This window comes from Pieris rapae, chromosome 20 (genome assembly GCF_905147795.1).
Source record: "Pieris rapae chromosome 20, ilPieRapa1.1, whole genome shotgun sequence".
In the NCBI taxonomy this organism is placed as follows: domain Eukaryota; kingdom Metazoa; phylum Arthropoda; class Insecta; order Lepidoptera; family Pieridae; genus Pieris; species Pieris rapae.
This window is the reverse complement of record NC_059528.1, coordinates 8,521,503-8,544,597: the sequence shown is the minus strand read 5'-3', so window position 1 is coordinate 8,544,597 and position 23,095 is coordinate 8,521,503. Positions and strand designations below refer to the sequence as shown.

The window sequence follows — 23,095 nt, the reverse complement described above, 5'->3', positions numbered from 1 at the left end:
GATCCTTGAAATATATTGACTTGCCAAAGTTAAAATATGTAATTCGTTAAACTTCCTTCCGACTGACTCCCGTGGGGACAACCCACAGATCGCTCTTATAGTCCGCTCTTGCACTACAAATATCGAATTAATGTCAGCGGCATTACCCCATAAAATAACACCAAAATGTGACATGATACTATGAAAATTATTTTTTATCATACAATTTTCAAAAAATTTTTAGGTAGCTCCGGAGTTGCCGAGACTAAAATAGTCTTTGGAGTGAACACATTTTTGAATTCATCAATAACTGATTCAAAAAACGTGATATATAATTTATTAGGCCATTGGTTACTATGCAAAAATCGCATATTTTTTTATTATTAAATTATATGATTAAAACAGATTAAGCATACGTTTACTTGAACTACAGTGGTAAAGCAAATTTACATTAAAGTCTCCACTAATGATCAGCTTTTTCTTGGATTTTTGCAACTTGTACAGAACCTGCACTGATATTATTTCTAACCTATCATATTGAGTTGAAGAGGGGCTATTACAAATAAACAATGATAAATTGCTCCAGCTCCACACAGGATACTTTAATAAGGCGTTTCACAGAGAGGCTCACTATGTCCTTCATTTCTTTAAATTTTATTTTTTATGAAGCAATATTAATGAGCCACCGCGTATTGCATTTCCTCTGCAGATCGAACCAACAATCTGATGATTACAAAAAATGAACATATTAAGTCTTTAACCACAATATATCAATATTTTTACTGCTCAAAAATAATTCAATTTCTAGTAATTTACTTTTCATGCCTTGTATATTTTGGTGAACCAGATTGATAGTATTGTCATTTACTTCCAATCTTACTTACTAATTCTTGGCCAGAGAGACTCTCTGTTGTCTTAGTATCTATTTAAATTAGAAATACTATGTCGTGGAATATCTTCCAAGGTTACTAACTAAAACCTGCTCAATAGAACCAGCCAAATTCTTGGCTAAACAGCCAACAAACGAAGAAATGCTGCCAGCGTTATAGGTACATTGCAATAGATACAATTGCTTTCGCTGCACCACCAGGAGTCCATCCCCGTGGTGGCGACGAGCTAAAAAGTACTAAGCCAGAAGAAACAGAAGCCGATGAGTTTAGTACGGAAGTAGCAGAAGCTGATGCGGAAAACGATGGAGATGACTTTAGTTCGGAAGCTGTTGCTCCGAAACCAGAAGAAACTCGTAAAAAAAGAATAAAAGGCATGGGTTGTAATAATTTGATTTATTCAGTAAAGATTAAATAATTTAAATGTCTGATTATAATGTCATGAATAAATTAATAGCACAGATATTGTTTTTTATCTTAATTTTATATAATTATATAACTATTTAATACCCTGAAATACCTACCAAGTAATATTTTGACTATAAAATTAGTTGCTATTTCCTGTTCACTACAAACATGATTGGGGTTTTGTCACAACATGGTCAGATGCTTTTTTGACTAGTGTTAATTTTAGGTTCAAAGGTTAATTTTTAATGATTTCGACTACGACATGATTCTTTTTTGCACATTGGCATACCGATGAGGTTTATAAGGGATTTTCAAGACCCATGTACAATGGGTCTAAGTGATTTTAAAAGAGGATGCAGAAAGTGGTATACATTTTTTTAAGTTATTTGAATACTTATTGAAAAATACAATACATACGTTTTGCTTGATAAATATTTGCATGTATAAATAATTGTTTCATAGTTTACTAAAATATCCCAACACCAAGATACATGCGTATTAGATGATGTCACTTGCGGGACGTATACCCGCACAGCATATTATGCACTGGTAGCCTCAAACCTTAGCGTTCGGCCGGTCTTGATGGCCTACCACCTTTTCTTTTTAGGGACTGTGAAAGACCTCTGGCAGCGCCTCTTCACCATATACTTAGCACTATTATCTTAATATATACATTACTTGTGTGCGTGTGTATGTGACTGAACTCCTCCTAAACGACTGAACCAATTTTGATGAAATTTTTTGTGTGTGTTCGTGGAGATTCGAGAATGGTTTAGATTCACAATTTTGTCCGCTGGACAATGTTTTTTTTAATTAATTAGTAGTTGTTGATTTTGGAATGTTTTACATTGGATCCGACAGACGGCGCTACCATCGCACTGTCAAATTTTAAATAATATTCAAATTTTAATTTTAGTCTGTCCCGACAGTTAGCGCTGCGATCAAATTAAAAAAAAGTTTTGTTATCATTGTGTTATTGTAGACCATGTGCTGGATCGTTAGATATTGTCATAACATTTGAATAATAATTTTCATCAAAATGGTTCAGAATGTTTTAGCTTATTAAAAAAAGTTTGAAATTTTCAAATTAAAGACGTATAGACAGGACAACGTCTGTCGGATCCGCTAGTATAATATATATTATAATATATAATATTTTCCCAGCACAATAGACAACCACTAGGGTAACACCTGTTCCAAAGGGGATCTCGGGACCGGATATTCGTGATTTTACACTAATTGCTGTATTGTCTACCCCGGCTAAGGCTGTCGAGTCAGCAAAACAACGTAGTATATTCTCACAAGTAGCGGCGTTAAGTGTAAGGTTATGTTGGAGCGGGTACAAAATATTTTTTGAGGCACATGTATCTTGGGATGTGTGTGACGGTGTGTAGGGTTTGATCCACTCATGTGTCCGACCTTATTTATTCTTGGTGCTGTGGGCTACAACGAGCTAAGAGTACTCAGAGAATTCGCGCTTGTGATGTACATAATAAAATTGTTACATGGCAAGGACAGCAATTCGGCAGTGCATCAGTACCTAAGCTTGAATGTACTTGATGGGTAACTCAGAAAGTGACGTCGTACGCCGTGACTTCATGTGCCACAGCTAGGAATAACACATATGATTCGTTGTATTCATTTCGATAACGAAATAATTCAAATTCAAATTCAAGTCAGAATAATTAATATTTTTTTAATTCGTTCTAGTTAGTATTATCAACACAGTATATATTTTAAATTAAAAAAAAATAACATTACCTCATATCCTTTTAATATCGTAAAACATGATTCTAATTAAAAACTTTAATTTCTCTTTAAAATAATAATTTATATCACAATTTCCACTCCTGGATTCGATAAATATGCTTTCAATTAAAAGTATAAACTGAATATTAAACCTTTTTTTAAAAGCCTAGGTGGAACTGCCCATCCCCTGCTCCCAAAAGTTGCAGAGTTATGTAGAACTCGACCCAAACCAGAATCTTTGCTATTCAAAGACTGGGTGATCCCAATAAATAGACACCCATTTATATGCAAACGACTGACAATTGTACCACCTTGACATTTTGTACCATATTCTTGCAATGAATAAATTATTATTATTATTATATTTATAGTGGGTGCGTTACCGGCCTTTGAGGAAGGTGTATGCTTGATTTTTGAATTTCTGTTTTTATTCCCAAATAAACAGTGATATAATGATCGTAATCATTTATAGAAATTACATCAGACATCTCGATAGGTACTGTAGTCGTTTCGCGTCCATAAATATCGAGAAACAATATGGATAAGATAAAATCTTTTGGTAAAAATGAAGGAGGCGTTGGGGCAGACAATAGGCTAATGCTGAATGACCTACCGAAAGTTGTCAAGAATGCAAAGTGCTTGCTCTTCGCTGATGATCTCAAACTGTACATGCCTATAGAGAGTATAGATGACTGCATTCGGCTGCAGGAAGACATTGATCGAGTGGTTAACTGGAGCAGGAGAAATAGATTGGAGTTTAATTTGGCAAAATGTAAAGTGATATCTTTTTCAAGGGCACGGTTAATCACTCGGTACAATTATACCATTAGTGGGCTAACCTTGGCGCAAGTCTCAGAGGTCAAGGATTTGGGAGTTTATTTTGATACGAATCTTGGGTTCGCGCGACATGTAGAGATGGTATGCAAAAAGGCGTACAGAAATCTGGGGTTCGTATTAAGAACAGCTTGTGGCCTTGAAAACATCGGTGCGATCAAAATCTTATACAACGCGCTAGTGAGAAGTCACTTGGAGTGCAACGCAATGGTGTGGGCCCCATATGAGGCTAAATACAGTCTCATGTTAGAGCGAGTACAAAATAAATTCACTCGCTACCTCTACAGGAGACTGTATGGAGTGTATCCCTTGTATCCGCTTATGTACCCGACCCTGTTTGTTCTGGGTATGGTGGGGTATGACCAGCTACGCCTCAGAAGAGAGGTAGCTGTGACCGTTTATATATTTAAAATACTTACGGGTCGGGTGCATAATCCGGATATAATGGAGAGACTGGGTCTACGGGTACCAAGTAGAAACCTGAGGCTTACGTCTAAGCTTTTGGATGTACCGCGCGCACATTCCAACTTGGTTAGCAAAGCGCCACTCACGCGAGCAATACACATCATTAACAAAATTTCCATTGAGGTGGACCTATTTGTTTGTACGCTGGCTGAGTTCACAAGAGTTGCTTGCTATATTGTTAGTTATAAGGTTTAGGAATTTTAGTTTAATTTTTTAATGTTTGTATGTAGGTTAGTTGGTGTGGGTAGTATAGTGGATTTCTATCGCATTAGTTGTAACTGTAAAGATAGGAAAATTTAATGGAAAATAAATAAATAAAAAAAAAATAAAAATAAATAAAATTCGACACGTCACTAATTCTTCAACATCTGAATCTTTGTTAGATGGTCTGTCAATTTCAAAGTGAATGCAACTTCTTTAAAATGTGTGAACGTTTATCATCAATATTAATATTTTAAGAGGAAAGATTGTGATGAATTAAGAAACTAATGGACGAATTCTAAACATTCTTTAGTGTTTAAAAATAATACATTCCACTGGGTAGGCGCTTCCTTTATTACTTTTTAAGAACCTAAACTTATCTTTTGTTTCAGCATGACGAAATAACATGAATGTCCTTTTAAAATTCATACTGAGTTACTGAGTTACTTTACTTTAAATCTCATATTATTTTATAATTAATTTTCAATGTGACCTTAAGAAACGATTTCAATTTATTTCTGAAAAAAATGATATTAAGTCTAATCGCTTACTCGTTTCTAGAATCTTTCATGGTGAATTATAATAATTAAACTATAGATCTATTGTACTTGTTTAAATGGAATAACATAAAATATTGTAAAGCGGTTAACAATATGGTATTACGAAGTTAATGCCTAAAATGGAACTGTAAGGTTAACGGTTATTTCTTCGGTTTGCAAAAAATAGAATGGGAATTCAAACTAACATGACCTTATTTACAAAAACACACACACAGAGTATTGCACTATTTTCAACACAATTTTTTAAATAAAAGTTTTAAATCTAAAACTCTTGTTACACGTTAAAATCAACCTAAAATGGTTTGAACTTTATTGTATGAAAAAAAAAATCATACAATAAAGTTCACAAAAAAAGAGTGCGACTTTACATGCATTATAATCTAACCTATACAATAATTATGGCTAATAAGTAATATTTGTGTTAACATAATTTCCTACAACACTAATGAATAGCTTAAATCTAAGGTTATGTTCATAAACACTCTTAGTCTTCTATTTTGACACTATGTTCACTTGTCTGAGATACGGCACTTGCACTTATATTCACTACGGTTTATTAACTCATAAGGTTTAGTTCTCTTTTGGCGTCTTATACCTGCTATGTCAAGAAGTTGGATTGCCTCAGCATTCACATGGCTATGTAGCCTGTTAAAGTGAGCTAAGGCAACCTGTTTCGCCGTATTTAAGACTGTATCCACATTTAGATCCTTATGGATACTTTTATCATTGAATAATAGGAAGGCAACTTGCAGACTTATCGCTTTCGTGCGATCTCTTCTAGGGAACCATTGTGATAAAAATATTAATTAAATTAAATAAGATAAACATGAAGTGCAAATATCCATAATACTATATGTATGTATGTTTATTAATATAAAACTAAACTAAAAAAGGATACAATATGTATATTAATCTTTTTATTAATGGTATATATATATATATATAAACACATAAGTACGACGAAGAAATGCTGCCAGCGTTATAGGTACATTGCAATAGCGAACAAATTTCTTTTAAATTCTCTATTCAGTAGGTTTTAATTATTATTTTATTTTTAAATCTGGTTAATACTGTATTGTCTTTATTGTACTGTTTGTGTCGGAAATAAAAATGATTTAAAACCTAGAAAAATATTAGTAATTTTGTTTAATATATATATGCTAATTTTAATTACTATTCTGTTATGTCCTTGAAAAAAACAAATATAAGGCGACATTTATTTGATTCATTTACATTTCACTTCAAGTTGTGACAACTCTTGTGGAAAAATTCAAAATGAAGATTCTTTTGTGTGAGTATACATATTGCACTAAATTTATTTACCTATTTATTTATTTATTTTTTTAAATTATGTAACTCGAGCCAATTTTTGACATGAAATCTGAATTGAATAAAGATCTTTCTGTCATCCCTTTTTGAATATAGGCGAAACGTGAAAATTAAAAATATTTTTTTAAATTATTTTTTCGATAAAACGTGAAAAAGACCAAACTCAAACAATTTTTTAATTACAGGTATCACATTTTTTTCGGTAATTGCGTTGTCTTTCGCTGCACCGCCCGGTGGTGGCGACGAGCTAAAAAATACTAAGCCAGAAGAAACAAAAGTAATTGATGGGAAACCATTAGAATCTGAAGATGAAGATGACGATGATTTTAGTACGGAAGTAGCAGAAGCTGATGCGGAAAGCGATGCAGATGAAGCAGATGATGTTAAACCAGCAGAAGCTGGTGACAGGAAGAGGAAAAGGAAGAACAGGCATGGGGGCTAATAATTTGATTATTCAGTAAAGATAAAATAATCTTAATGACTAATTGTAATGTGTCATTAATAAATGAATAGCACAGATATTGTTTTTTTATCTTAAATTTATATAATTATATAACTATTTAATACCCTGAAATACCTACAAAGTAATATTTTTTTCTTTAACATTAGTTGTTTTTTCCTGTTCACTATAAACAGGATTGGTGTTTTGACACGACATGGTCAGATGCTTTTTTGACTAGTGTTAATTTTTGATTCAAAGGGTAATTTAGTGCCTAAGAAAACACATCAATCTTGTAAACCGGTTAAATGTGAAAGATGGGCATTTTTAATGATTTCGACTACGACATGATTCTTTTTGGCATACCGATAAGGTTTATAAGGAATTCTCAAGACTCATGTACAATGGGTCAAAGTGATTTTAAAAGAGGATGCAGAACGTGGTATACATTTTTTAAAGTTATTTGAATCAGAATACAATACATACGTTTTGCTTGATTAATATTTGCATGTACATATAATTGTTTCATAGTTTATTAAAATATCCCAACACCAAGATACCTACGTAATCATTAATATTTCTAAATTGTCTGAGAAAATAGAGAGACGGTTTGTAGACTGCACATATGTTAAAATAGTTAATGCCCAAGAAAAATATCACTTTGAAGCTTATATACGATTTTAATCAAGATTTTAAGATTTAATTGTAGTACTGGTATAATTTAACAAATTTTACGTAGGACGAGAGTACTAATGAATATGCCCACTTCTTTAAAAGTGTTAACAGTACCAAGACGCCAGAACTCGATGTGAATGCGGCAGCAGCATATGGGACGAACACCGCCAGTGTTCTCTTATATGTTGTCACCTGCGGGAACTATAATTAAAATTAAAATTCAATTCACAATAATTAATACTTTTTTTAATTCGTTCCAGTAAGTATTATCAACACAGTAAATATTTTAAATTAAAAAAATAACATTATCTCATATCCTTTTAATATCGTAGAACATGATTGTAATTAAAAACTTTAATTTTCTTTAAAATAATTTATATTACAATTTCCGCTCCTGCATTCGACAAATATGCTTTTAACTAAAAGTAATAACTGAATATTAAACCTTTTTTTAATAACCGATGTGGAACTGCCCATCCCCTGCTCCCAAAAGTTGCAGATTTATGTAGAACTCGATCCACACCAAAATCTTTGCTATTCAAAGACTGGGTGATCCCAATAATTAGACACCCATTTATATATTTAAAGTGGGTGCGTTGCCGGCCTTTGAGGGAGAAGTACGCTCGATTTTAGAATTTCAATTTTTATTCCCAAATGAACAGTGATATAATGATCGTAATCATTTATAGAAATTACATCAGACATCTCGATAGGTACTGTAGTCGTCTCGAGTCCATAAATATCGAGAAAAAATATCTATGGTCTTATAAGATAATTTTTTTTGGTAAAAGTGAAGGAGGCGTTGGGGCGAGCTGGCTTCGCGCCAGACATTCGGCTAATTGGACACGATACTGATTCTTCAACATCTGAATCTTTGTTCATATCGTTTCTTTGGATGGATGGACATGGATAAAATCACAGACCTATCAATATTAGAGTGAATGCAACTTCTCTAAAATGTGTGAACATTAATTTATAATCAATATAAAAAAAGATTGTGACGAATTAAATCAGAAACTAATGGACGAATTCTAAACATTCTGTAATGTTTAAAAATAATACATTCCACTGGGTAGCCGCTTCCTTTATTACTTTTTATGAAACCTAAACTTATCTTTTCCGCATGACGAAATAACATGAATGTCCTTTTAAAATTCAAACGAGTTACTTTACTTTAACTCCCATATTATTTGCACTGCCCTTGCAGCAGGATCCTCCTTAATCACGAAAATGCTTCAGCGCACTCCGCAAAACGGACTGTTGAAAATTTGACTATGGCAGGTGTAGAGATAAGATATCTAGAGACAAGATAGTCATCTGCTCTGCTATTTTGATTTTTTCCAAAGAACTAAAGATAAAGTTGGAGGTATTTGCTTTAGGAGCCCTAAAGATGCGGTGAAAGCGTACGAAAATGCCATAGAAGACACCTACGGAAGAATGGACCCACTGCTTTTCTCAGTGCTTCACTCCTACACTTCACTTGAGGTTTTACAGCTTATAATAGATATACCTAATAAATTGAACAATTAAAAGGAGGGCAACTTGCAGACTTATCGCTTTAGTGCGATATCTTCCAGGTAATCACTGTGATAAAAAAATGAATTAAATTATAAAAGGTAAACAAGAAATGCAAATATCCATAAGACTATATGTATGTATGTTTAGTAATATAAAACTAAACTAAAAAAGGATACAATGTGTATAATAATCTTTTTAATAATGGTTATTATTAAACTATACACTATCATATTTTATATATTTACCTATATATAGGAACGCATAAGTATCGCAATACAACGAAGAAATGCTGCCAGCGTTGTAGGTACATTGCAATAGGGAACAAATTTCTTTTAATTTCTCTATTCAGTAGGTTTTAAATATTATTATTACTATTTTATTTTAAAAACTGGTTAATACTGTATTGTCGTTATTGTACTGTTTGTGTCGGAATTAAAAATTAATTAAAACCTAGAAAAATATTAGTAATCTTTTTATAATATATATATTTATATGCTAATTTTAATTACTATTTTGTTATGTCCTTGAGAAAAAGAATATAAGGCGACATTAATTTGATTCATTTACATTTCACTTCAAGTTGTGACAACTATTGTGGAAAATTTCAAAATGAAGATTCTTTTGTGTGAGTATACATATTGCACTTTTGGTAGATCATTTTAAAATCAATATACAATTTAAAAATTATGTAACTCGAGCCAATTTTTGACATGAAATCTCAATTGAATTGAGATCTTTATGTCGTCTCTTTTTGAATATAGGCGAAACGTGAAAATTAAATTTTTTTTTTTAAAATTATTTTTTCAACAAAACGTGAAAAAGACCAAACTTAAACAAATTTTTAATTACAGGTATCACACTTTTTTCGATAATTGCGTTGTCTTTCGCTGCACCGCCAGGTGGTGGCGACGAGCTAAAAAATACTAAGCCAGAAGAAACAAAAGTAATTGATGGGAAACCATTAGAATCTGAAGATGAAGATGACGATGATTTTAGTACGGAAGTAGCAGAAGCTGATGCGGAAAGCGATGCAGATGAAGCAGATGATGTTAATCCGAAACCAGAAGAAGCTGGTGACAGGAAGAGGAAAAGGAAGAACAGGCATGGGGGCTAATAATTTGATTATTCAGTAAAGATTAAATAATCTTAATGACTAATTGTAATGTGTCATTAATAAATCAATAGCACAAATATTGTTTACAATCTTTTTTATCTTAAATTTATACAATTATATAACTATTGAAAACCCTGAAATACCTACAAAGCAGTGGCGAAGAGTCCATACAAGCCGATTCCCACCGGGTTACCTTTCAAAAATCAGTTCCATATTCATACAAAAGTATTTACATTCTATTTCATTAACAAAGTATTATTAATTAAATGCCTGCGCGATTTACAATAGCAATAGTAATTCTTAGCAATACCCTAAGTATCACATTTCATTTTATAGTCGTAAATTAATCAGCGCGTCAATTTTTCGTACCTAAATTACATTAAAGGTAACTCGACGAATTACAGCTTATCTCGGCCAACGTTTTACTATGAGGCGAAAAGAGACAGAGCGTGTCAAACCATCTCTTTCTAATGCTCGCTAACTGTACGTAAAATTTAAAGAAAGATAAGGCTGATCGCGACCGGCTTGCAGTTCTCTCCTCTCCTCTATTAGAAAGAGACAAAGAAATTATTGTTATTGAACCACGGCACGGGAGAAAGAAAACACGACAAAATTAAAAAGAATTAGCGTTATAATGAAATCCTTCGCAAGTCATATTCTTTTTATTTTGGCATATTTTCGCGTTCCATTTCGTTTGGTTGAAAATAGATTATTTTTAGTATGTGACATGTGTTCCTATACCACTGGTGCGTGATAATTTCGTTTGTTATATTTTAATATTTGTGTTAAAACTGTGACTGATTCTGTAAGGTAATTTAATCGCAGATTTGGTTAAATACTGTGGATTTTTAAAGAAAAACACTTTTTTAACGGATTATAGATATGTATTATTATATTTAAACTTATAATTATTTGTACATAATTTTAAATTTAAACCGACGTTTCGCGTGCTTTACAGCGTGCGTGGTCACGGTGACTGAAGACAAAGGTGTTAAATGTCAAAAAGTATTACAGCTGCAGAAAATGTTGTGTTATCTGTATTTATTTCCCCGGAGTTGGTATCGACTAAAAGATGTAGGGTTTTTGCAGAAATTGCTCACGGTGTCCTCCATTTTCGCGGGTTATTTATTTTGAGATTTTAATTTGGATATTATTGGATCCCAGGTGTTTGATAATTTTAGGCCGTCCTCTCTATTGAAATTGGCGTGTTTTTTGATTTCAATGGCTTCGCGTACCAATCTTGGGAAGAATCTTTTTTCTTTCGCAAGTACTTTCGGTTGGTCAAAGCGTATGTAGTGATTAGGCCTATCTAGTGTGTGTTCACAGACTGCTGATTTTGTGTGTCGTCTATGTCTTATGTCCGCGATGTGTTCCTTGAGTCATTGCTGAAAGAGGGAGGAGGCATGGATATGGGCACGCAAGTGAAGTAAATGCGGCAAAGGAAGCAGATGAGGTGGATCCAGAACCAGCAGAAGCTGACGAGCTAGAGAACCTTACCGAAACGGAGCGGAGACGTGGACATTATCGCGAAAACGAAATGAATGCGGCAAAGAAAACAGATGAGGTGGATCCAGAACCAGCAAAAGCTGACGAGCTAGAGAACCTTGCTGAAAGAGGGAGGAGGCATGGATATGGGCACGCAAGTGAAGTAAATGCGGCAAAGAAAACAGATGAGGTGGATCCAGAACCAGCAGAAGCTGACGAGCTAGAGAACCTTACCGAAACGGAGCGGAGACGTGGACATTATCGCGAAAACGAAATGAATGCGGTAAAGGAAGCAGATGAGGTGGATCCAGAACCAGCAAAAGCTGACGAGCTAGAGAACCTTGCTGAAAGAGGGAGGAGGCATGGATATGGGCACGCAAGTGAAGTAAATGCGGCAAAGAAAACAGATGAGGTGGATCCAGAACCAACAGAAGCTGACGAGCTAGAGAACCTTACCGAAACGGAGCGGAGACGTGGACATTATCGCGAAAACGAAATGAATGCGGTAAAGGAAGCAGATGAGGTGGATCCAGAACCAGCAGAAGCTGACGAGCTAGAGAACCTTACCGAAACGGAGCGGAGACGTGGACATTATCGCGAAAACGAAATGAATGCGGCAAAGAAAACAGATGAGGTGGATCCAGAACCAGCAAAAGCTGACGAGCTAGAGAACCTTGCTGAAAGAGGGAGGAGGCATGGATATGGGCACGCAAGTGAAGTAAATGCGGCAAAGAAAACAGATGAGGTGGATCCAGAACCAGCAGAAGCTGACGAGCTAGAGAACCTTACCGAAACGGAGCGGAGACGTGGACATTATCGCGAAAACGAAATGAATGCGGTAAAGGAAGCAGATGAGGTGGATCCAGAACCAGCAAAAGCTGACGAGCTAGAGAACCTTGCTGAAAGAGGGAGGAGGCATGGATATGGGCACGCAAGTGAAGTAAATGCGGCAAAGAAAACAGATGAGGTGGATCCAGAACCAACAGAAGCTGACGAGCTAGAGAACCTTACCGAAACGGAGCGGAGACGTGGACATTATCGCGAAAACGAAATGAATGCGGTAAAGGAAGCAGATGAGGTGGATCCAGAACCAGCAGAAGCTGACGAGCTAGAGAACCTTACCGAAACGGAGCGGAGACGTGGACATTATCGCGAAAACGAAATGAATGCGGCAAAGAAAACAGATGAGGTGGATCCAGAACCAGCAAAAGCTGACGAGCTAGAGAACCTTGCTGAAAGAGGGAGGAGGCATGGATATGGGCACGCAAGTGAAGTAAATGCGGCAAAGAAAACAGATGAGGTGGATCCAGAACCAGCAGAAGCTGACGAGCTAGAGAACCTTACCGAAACGGAGCGGAGACGTGGACATTATCGCGAAAACGAAATGAATGCGGTAAAGGAAGCAGATGAGGTGGATCCAGAACCAGCAAAAGCTGACGAGCTAGAGAACCTTGCTGAAAGAGGGAGGAGGCATGGATATGGGCACGCAAGTGAAGTAAATGCGGCAAAGAAAACAGATGAGGTGGATCCAGAACCAGCAGAAGCTGACGAGCTAGAGAACCTTACCGAAACGGAGCGGAGACGTGGACATTATCGCGAAAACGAAATGAATGCGGCAAAGAAAACAGATGAGGTGGATCCAGAACCAGCAAAAGCTGACGAGCTAGAGAACCTTGCTGAAACAGGGAGGAGGCGTGGATATGGGCATGCAAACGAAGTAAATGCGGCAAAGAAAACAGATGAGGTGGATCCAGAACCAGCAGAAGCTGACGAGCTAGAGAACCTTACCGAAACGGAGCGGAGACGTGGACATTATCGCGAAAACGAAATGAATGCGGTAAAGGAAGCAGATGAGGTGGATCCAGAACCAGCAGAAGCTGACGAGCTAGAGAACCTTGCTGAAAGAGGGAGGAGGCATGGATATGGGCACGCAAGTGAAGTAAATGCGGCAAAGAAAACAGATGAGGTGGATCCAGAACCAACAGAAGCTGACGAGCTAGAGAACCTTACCGAAACGGAGCGGAGACGTGGACATTATCGCGAAAACGAAATGAATGCGGTAAAGGAAGCAGATGAGGTGGATCCAGAACCAGCAGAAGCTGACGAGCTAGAGAACCTTACCGAAACGGAGCGGAGACGTGGACATTATCGCGAAAACGAAATGAATGCGGCAAAGAAAACAGATGAGGTGGATCCAGAACCAGCAAAAGCTGACGAGCTAGAGAACCTTGCTGAAAGAGGGAGGAGGCATGGATATGGGCACGCAAGTGAAGTAAATGCGGCAAAGAAAACAGATGAGGTGGATCCAGAACCAGCAGAAGCTGACGAGCTAGAGAACCTTACCGAAACGGAGCGGAGACGTGGACATTATCGCGAAAACGAAATGAATGCGGTAAAGGAAGCAGATGAGGTGGATCCAGAACCAGCAAAAGCTGACGAGCTAGAGAACCTTGCTGAAAGAGGGAGGAGGCATGGATATGGGCACGCAAGTGAAGTAAATGCGGCAAAGAAAACAGATGAGGTGGATCCAGAACCAGCAAAATCTGACGAGCTAGAGAACCTTGCTGAAAGAGGGAGGAGGCATGGATATGGGCACGCAAGTGAAGTAAATGCGGCAAAGAAAACAGATGAGGTGGATCCAGAACCAGCAGAAGCTGACGAGCTAGAGAACCTTACCGAAACGGAGCGGAGACGTGGACATTATCGCGAAAACGAAATGAATGCGGTAAAGGAAGCAGATGAGGTGGATCCAGAACCAGCAAAAGCTGACGAGCTAGAGAACCTTGCTGAAAGAGGGAGGAGGCATGGATATGGGCACGCAAGTGAAGTAAATGCGGCAAAGAAAACAGATGAGGTGGATCCAGAACCAGCAAAAGCTGACGAGCTAGAGAACCTTGCTGAAACAGGGAGGAGGCATGGATATGGGCACGCAAGTGAAGTAAATGCGGCAAAGAAAACAGATGAGGTGGATCCAGAACCAGCAGAAGCTGACGAGCTAGAGAACCTTACCGAAACGGAGCGGAGACGTGGACATTATCGCGAAAACGAAATGAATGCGGTAAAGGAAGCAGATGAGGTTGATCCTAAACCAGCAGAAGCTGCTGAGTTTGGTCACTAACTTTAGAGACGAGGAGAAAGAAAATTAAGAAGAACGGGCATAGTCAATAATAAGTTGTGTTAATCAGTAAAGATTTTATCATAATGTTTGTTTACAATGTTCATGAATAAATTAATAGATATTGCAATCTTTATTATCTACTAACTAGTATTCTAGCTTTATCTAGCTAAATAAACAGTTTTCTTACAATTTGTAAACCAGTTTGATGATATTGACTATTACATATTTTTGCTGACGATAATAGAGGAATGGACTTTATTATACCGAAAAGGTTTCTAAGGGACTAACAAGATCCATATACACTCAGTCTATATGATTTTAAAAGAGTCCGTGGTAAAAAAAGTGTAAGTTTTAATTATTTGAATCATTACAATATATTATTATTATAATTTTGTATGATTGGTATTTGTAAAACTGGTTCTATAACTGGTAGTTGACTGAAAAATGGATGTATGGATAAAAAATTTATTCCTTATTTCTTAAAGTATCACAACCACAAGTTTTCTTATCACAAACATTTCTTAAATTGGATATAAAAGATCGAGATATTGTCACATACAGAAGAAAGAAAGAGTTTAAAAAATACATTAGTCTAATAGTCTTAATCAAAGTAATACTTTTGTGAAATTGAGTAACATTGTGATCTCTAATTAATTAGTGTAATTTTATTAATTAGTAAAACATTAAAACGTTTTGTGTGATCAAATGTCACTTAAAACTAGTTCCAACGAATCGACGCTTAAAACACATTCTGAAATGAAGTACATAGCTTCTTTAGTAGCAATTTCTTTACAAATGTAATCTCTGGTGATTCTGTTTTAATATGGACCCTTATTATTATTAATATTTTCCGTTAAAGAAGTTCTACAGTATTTTTTTAGCAGTAAAACGGATATTTGCTAAAAGGTTATTAAAAAAATTTAAACCATTCTAAAAAAATCTATTAATTATTTCTATTGTGTTTGGGAGTGACAACGTTCGTATTCAAATGTGCGACCTTCAAGTGAATTTTAAACAAAATGGATAAGTTTTTATATAATTCTCGTTCTCTCAACTATGATCGAAAAAAGTGAGCCCGACTGAGATTCTTGGCTTGATCTTTTTATCAGTTTGCTTCCTTTTACAATGCATAAATAGTATAAATATATTTTATACTTCATTATAATATTTATTAAGCGAAAACCCACATTTACACGTGACTGGAAATTCCCATCATGTTTAACATACAGTGTTTATGCGTTGAGCCAGTTTTGAATAAGGAAAAATATTACTTTTAACAAATTGAGATATTCAAGATGAATACATTGGTATTGTTTGTTTATTCGTTGAAGTAATCTTAGAATTTTTTATTTATTTAAGTAAGTTTAAACACCAACGACTACATATATAATAATATTCAATTCAATTATTGTCTAAATTCTTCATGTAGTTCTTTGTTTGAGCAATAGATGGCGTTGTGCATGTGTAGAAACGCGTATATAGCAATAAGTTGTTGAAACAAATAACAATTTTTCGCACACAAGAGACACTAAAAATAAAAGACGATCAAATTGTTTATACGCGATCACTTCCTTATAACAGATTAAGTCAGGACTAAATATAGAGATATTGGCGATTAAGATCTGTAATCCAGTTTGTACTCCGAACAAGTCTATAAATAGACAATTATTACGCTGTGCAGTTTAATTCAAGGATGGAAGTGCATCTGTATACAATGAACTTATTCTGGAGTAAGTAGCAATTTTGTTTTTAATATAATATGGGGCCAAATATTACATATCTTCGACATAACTTTCTGTGTTTAGCATCATCGTACAGTATGACAACAAATGATCCTATTTTTATTGTGTAAAGATCACTCTTAGTCACCTAAGTAATGACTTCTTAGTAGTAAAGAATCCGATTTATATAAAAAATATATCAATGGCGCTACTAACCTTTTAGTTCTAAGCCTCAGATTTCTGTTTCTGTTTCATGATCAATTGTCAATCTAATAAGCAAGTAGTTCATTCTTTGCCACATGCCGTCGTCTTTTTTGGCCGAAGGCAAGCCGGTTTCCTCACGCTATTTTCCTTCACCGTTCCAGAGTATGTTGAATGCGAACATAGAATTAAAGTCCATTGATAGCCGGGATCGAACCAACGATCTCAAGGATGAGTCACATGTTGAAGTCACATAAGAAGAGAAGTGGGGTTTTTGGTCAAAATAAATTAAAACATTATTAATGGAAATTAATTAAGTCTTCCATTATTCTTTAACTATATATGTATATTTAAACTACTTATTTGGTGAATATGAATTAGGGAGATAATATTTTAAAATTTAAAATTAAAAATATATGTTTTAGAGTATATTTATATGTTTGATTCAGTATTAGCAGTGATCTTATCAGTTGTGTCATGGACTGGTGCAGCTCGCGGCGGAGGCTGCATATGTCCCGCTGTTTTCGACCCCGTGTGTGGGGTCGATCGGACGACGTACAGCAACAGTTGTCGGTGAGAGGCACTACATTTGCACATTTCTAATTTTGAAGTGAAACTTCTGTATCGTTGTTGAAAAAAAAAATACCGTCACATTTTTCGGTTACGCGCCATCTTTTTCTTGTCCCAATCACGGTTGATTCGAAGAGTACATTCTCCAGCGGAGTATGGATAGCATGTCGTTTAATATATTAATAATTCTATTACAAATCAATTAAATTCTGTAATAATCTTAGCAGTAATAAGGTAAAATAAAGTTATTGTATTATTTGTATCTATTTTTATCATAATAAAAGCCTTTAGTTAAAAAAATAAGGTCATAAAGAAGTTTCACCTCTTACGTACACATTTTTTAATTAAAACTTAATTTACTTAGGCACATCTTAAGTCTGAATATTTTTAAATTTATTTTTTAACTTGATTTTGGTATTTCAGTTTGCAATGCGCCAGTGTGCGGCTGTCACATAAAGGAGCGTGTTAATAAAAATATGAAATAAACGATGCTGTAATAAACGTTCTCGATTAAATAAAAATAATGAATTATATATTATTTGAGTATTTTATTTTCATACAAATTCTCCCCAAAAATATTATTTCGCACCTAAAAAATTATATTGTACTTCCCTATCTGAATTACTAATCAATCAACACCATGTAAATAGTTGTTTACAATGTATTTTATTCTCCAGCGCTGGTGGGTTGTTTTTTTATGCCCCTAGAATTCACTTATCACTGGCGCGTAGATTTATTAGATGCGATGCCTGGGAGCTTACACTATCTTTTGTGTTAAAAAAGCGTAAAATATAAAATAATCAGTCTGGAAGAGAAAACTGTGCTGTCTTGTATAATATATTATTACTATAATTTTCCTATCACTCCGTCATTTCCATCTGTTACTACTGCAGAGTTATTGTGAAGAATTGTGCGCACTCCGTATCTACAGATTAGATGTATATAACACTTCGTTCACAGATAAAAAACAGTTAAGTAAAGACGATATTTTTTTATGTAATAGGAAGCAAATGGGCAGTAGGCTCACCAGATGGTAAGTAATACCCATGGACACTGCCAGTAAGCTCGCAAGTGCGATGCCCGCCTTTTAAAATGAGTACGCTCTTTACTTGACAGATACTAAGCCTAATTGGTTGGAAATACTGTATTATTTAAAAACGATCTATGAAGAATGCGTCATTGCAAGCATATTTAATATAAAATTAATTAAAGTATCCGATGAATCATAAAGAATTGCTAGAAGCTCAGTTATCGTACCCGTAATGAGAGTATGATATACGACGTACTCATCCTAGGATGTTTTAAATTTGTTTTAAAAAGTTTCCCATTACCATTATTTTAATATGTAATAACGTTTTAGTATTTTTCTATTGTTAGTGTCATTTTTTTAAACGTTCATTAAGGCAAAAGAAAAAAAATTGAAAGATATTTATCTTGTTACGCCAAATAAGTATAACTTGTAATGCCTTTACATAAGTACACACATGTTTTTTTTGCTGGTATATAGCAAAGAACTGTTATATAAAATATATGGTTTCAGTTTCTGTATATACTCCCGGCTCTTATATGTGAAATAAACACTTACATTATTCACAAATCTCAACATTTCGGTTTATCTAAAGCTATCTTTCGCTGATTATGGACACAGTAAAGCACTAAAAACCAGACAAATTTAATGGATTGGATGTGTTGAAGATTTATTTAAACGCTAGATTCAACTTGGTTCAAAATTACACTTTTAGGACTATGATATAAATAGTATATACTTATTCCAGCTTTTTTTGAAAATACATCACGTACCGACTCCAAGTCTTAGTCGAACGCTGTCTTCGCCATATTCATCTTCTGGCCCGAGAAGATCTCTGACGAGCAACTTTGGGAACGCTGCCGAGAAACCCCGATTAACTGGCAGACCAAGCAACGTCAATATAAATGAAGAGGCCATACGCTTCGAAGGGATTCCATTCATATATCCAAGCAGGGCCTTGATTGAAACCTGCAAGAAAGCGTGGCCATCCCAGGCAAAACTGGCAAAGGCAAATACTCTGTGGACGCCCTCTGCCCCAACTAGGGATTATAGGACATAAAGTCGAGCAAATCAGCCTTTACGTATATATGAGCACTTACCTCATGTTTATGGTCCTTTTTGATGGGCCCATGACCCCCGCCAGAGCTTTGCACCGTGTTCATGTCGGACACACACTACTCACACATTGTTATAATTAGTTAACGTGTGTATACATCTACACTTAAATGGACTTTAATGAGGCACTGAAACTTTGATAATCACTTTATTCATTTAAAATAATGGCAATTAATAAATTATTTAAATTTGTAAGCACTAAATTAGACTTTACAATAATATAAACATTCAGTATTTTTGAGCCTGATAGAAACTGCGCAAATGGGCTGGCAATGCAAAAAATGTATAGATATTACAAAGCTCATAGACGCAAGTTGCGATTCCAGTAATTTCGTTTAGAAATCATTTATTCATTCATTCAGATATTGTACAGCAAACTGTAGTTGATATGTGACGTCACCTTCGCTTCACTCGCATTCCAGTTATTTTCAATTTGCATTGCGTTCTTGAAAGCTTAAGAGGTGATGTTTTTAAAAGAATGCATTCGTGTTTAGAAATAAATTTAAATCGTTTTATCTAATATCTTTGAAAGTAATGGTTTTATAAGACAATCTGTCCTTCAGTCACAATAGAAATTTTGTGTCAGTAATATTTCACCAAAAACTTTATAGTGCGTTAGAGTGGGACAGAACGCATACTGCGTCTCAAATCGGTCTGGCGTGTTTAGTGATATAATGTAAGCGCGGCTGGCGCAGCCTGCACGCGTTAGAGTGAGACAGACTATACACTATACAGGCGTGTTAGTCTGGTAGAGTGGTAGGTTGAATTAATATCAAATGAATAAATAATAACAATTGCAGAAGTTGAAAAAAATGCTAGGCTTAGCTTTACCGAGCCTCCGAGCGCCACACGTTTTTTTTTGAAGTTATTCTTATTTTGGCGCGGTGGAGAAAAATGATGAGAGTGAATTTTTACGATGCGCACGCACACCAACACCTAAATTCGACATCGTAAAGTTAGGTCCAGGTGGCATGGAAATCGATAACAAGTTGTATATTCTAGTATTTTTATATTTAGAACACGTGTTTCGTAACAGTACAATTATACATTGTGATTAAATAAATATTATTTTGGTGTTTTTAAATCAATTTCATATACGACGGTGACAGTATAATTTATTTATTTAAATAAAATCTTTTTGAATTATTTTAATATTTATCGTTAATCACTACTGCATTTTAGTTCTTCTTTTAACGCGTGTACATAAGTACACATACTCTTTTTTATCATTTTTTATACCTTAGACTATTGTCAGACAAGCGTATGTGTGCATTGCATAATGTCGCTTACAGCATTCTGAAGCTGTGGGAGTTAAGTATATGTAAATGGAATCTGTCCGTCAATATGTGTCCAATCAACCGCTGGTTTGCCGAACTGCCATTTATTTCTGAGCTCTTATTTCCAATGGAAATTATATTTATTTCGGTATTTGCAACTGGAATTCCAACTGACAGGTAGATTTCATCAATCATTGCTCTTGGCAGTGAAAAAACGATTTTTCAAGTAGCATAAAATAAAATACTGTTTCCGATAAAAAATATTTCATGCGAGAATAAAACACTTTATAATTAACGCATCCATGTCATATGTTATTTACGCATATTTTACATACGTGAAAAATACATTTTATCAGATAAAAATGATACAAATTGTTTGAGTATAAGAGAAGTTGGAGAGTAAGGTAGAGATGTAAGTACTGACGTCACGAGTCATTAGTCAACTCAAGATGTGGTCCCATTAGGCCGCTGTTGACCTCTCACGTGCAGCACACGTATTTCAAAAGAATTTCATAAAATACTCATTCACTCGTATGCTCCTTATTTGTACGCCCCATTTTTAACAAATAAATACATAACTTTAAATCTCTACTCGCATTGCTTGTCCACATCGTATCCCTAAAATAATTGTGATTCATGTGCACTTTTTCTATTATTGTCCCTTTCACTGTTGACATTTGTTTTGATTGCTTTGCTTTGTTTTGTCCAAATACATATTGTACTTCTTACGCGTATTACATCTAATTTAACCATTTTTTTACAATGGTTGCCTGGAAGCGATCGATAGAAAGCGATAGGGATACCAGTTACCTTCTTTTTTATGCATTTATTTTAATTGTACCGTATTAATGCAACGTGTTAATCAATAATTAACTCCGTAATACATAAATAAAGATTATAGAAATGTGCTAAGCATTACAAGTAATAAAGTTACAACAAGAAGTGGTTTTAACGTTTAAGTAATTTTATCAGGTACAGAGCTTAACAGTTTAACTCTAAACTCATTGAAGAAGTTCCTGACCAACTGAACTACAAAGTAAAGATTAATTACCTTTTAAAACTGATATTTTTTATCACAATTATCCGTTTTTTTTTAATTAAGTTCATCCAACATTTAGCTTTCGTCTTGCCTTCAAACGATATAACGTTATTTCTGGGAAACTTTTTTCCATCCCGATTTATGGATGTGAAAAATCCTTAGACTTTTAATAAGGATTCTGAAATGGCAGAAAACATTATTCGCGGAAATTGTGTTATGTGAGTTTTTAACTTTGGCAATGAAATTCTAAAGTGTTTTCTGTAGTCAAAGAAGTCGGATTTAAAGTACAAAGTTACTTATAAAGCCCAATTTAAATTAATATCTCATTTATGTAATCTTGTTGGGTTCGAGACAAAGGCTAGCCAAAAAAAACAGTTTTCCCTTTTATCGATAATATATTAAACTGATCGTCAACTGATAAAGCGACATGATATAACGCTCATTAATTATACAAAAAAAACTCATGATAAAAGTGGAATCAGCGTTTCGTTTTAAAATAAAACGTTGAGATTTCAAATCTCGCAAGTCTTCGTCAACCACTGTCTTCGCTGCAATCTGGGACTGGCTGGAGAAAATCTCTAACAAGCAACTTTGGGAGCGTGGCCCAGGCAAACCTGGCGCTGTAGCAGATGAGACGAAGACCGGCCGGAAGACTTTGAGCGAGGTGAAATACGAGGATCATGACTGAACGCGATGGAAAGTGGAACATTATGTCAAGTAACTTTAAGATCCAGGATTCTGACTCCGACGAGAAAAAAATTATAATTGGTCACACGCTGCAAGCCAAAGATTGCGAACTGGTACCCAGAAATTGATAAAAGAAAGGGAAAAATATCCATGCAAAAGATAAGAAAAACTCTAAATTCTTAATTTACCTGATGTATATATGTAATAGTAAACTTAAACTCAATAAAGTAATGGAGAGATCGGTGACTTTTCGTGGAATCCTAATTTTTGATTCGAAAAAATGTTTTCGAAATCGGTACTTTGTTAGAAAGTATTCATTCAATACAACTCTTCAGTAAATTATTTGAAATCAGCGTTGGTTAAACGTCGTCCTGCAAAATATTTTTTTAAAACAAAAAATTAGAATTATCAAATCCCTTAGGATTTTCAAATCAATTTCAAAGCTCGATCATGTCATCGAATGACAGAGTAGGACATCTTTGTCAAATAATTTTAGTTATGGATTGATTAATTTTATTATACTCAGGCTAATAAAGGCAGGAATATTTAATTTCACGTATCTCATACATAAAGATCGGGAAAGGAGAAATTAATATTTTATTCATGTTTTCTGTCGGTACCGTGGGACCAGTACAAGGCTATAATAAGATTCATTGATTCTCGATAATTCGATGCTGAAGTTGGGACATAGTTATG

The 23,095-nt window shown here is 35.0% G+C and overlaps 1 protein-coding gene and 1 long non-coding RNA gene across 2 annotated transcripts in view; one reads left to right on the top strand and one right to left on the bottom strand.

Moving 5' to 3' along the window:
- Nucleotides 1-23,095, bottom strand: part of LOC110994106 (inactive dipeptidyl peptidase 10) — a 229,690-nt gene that overhangs the window by 106,454 nt on the left and 100,141 nt on the right. The gene's annotated exons all lie outside the window — the stretch shown is intronic.
- LOC110994107 lies at nt 16,355-17,791 on the top strand. The gene is made up of 3 exons (XR_002600209.2): nt 16,355-16,491; nt 17,133-17,256; nt 17,677-17,791. It is a non-coding gene; the product is annotated as an uncharacterized LOC110994107 (long non-coding RNA).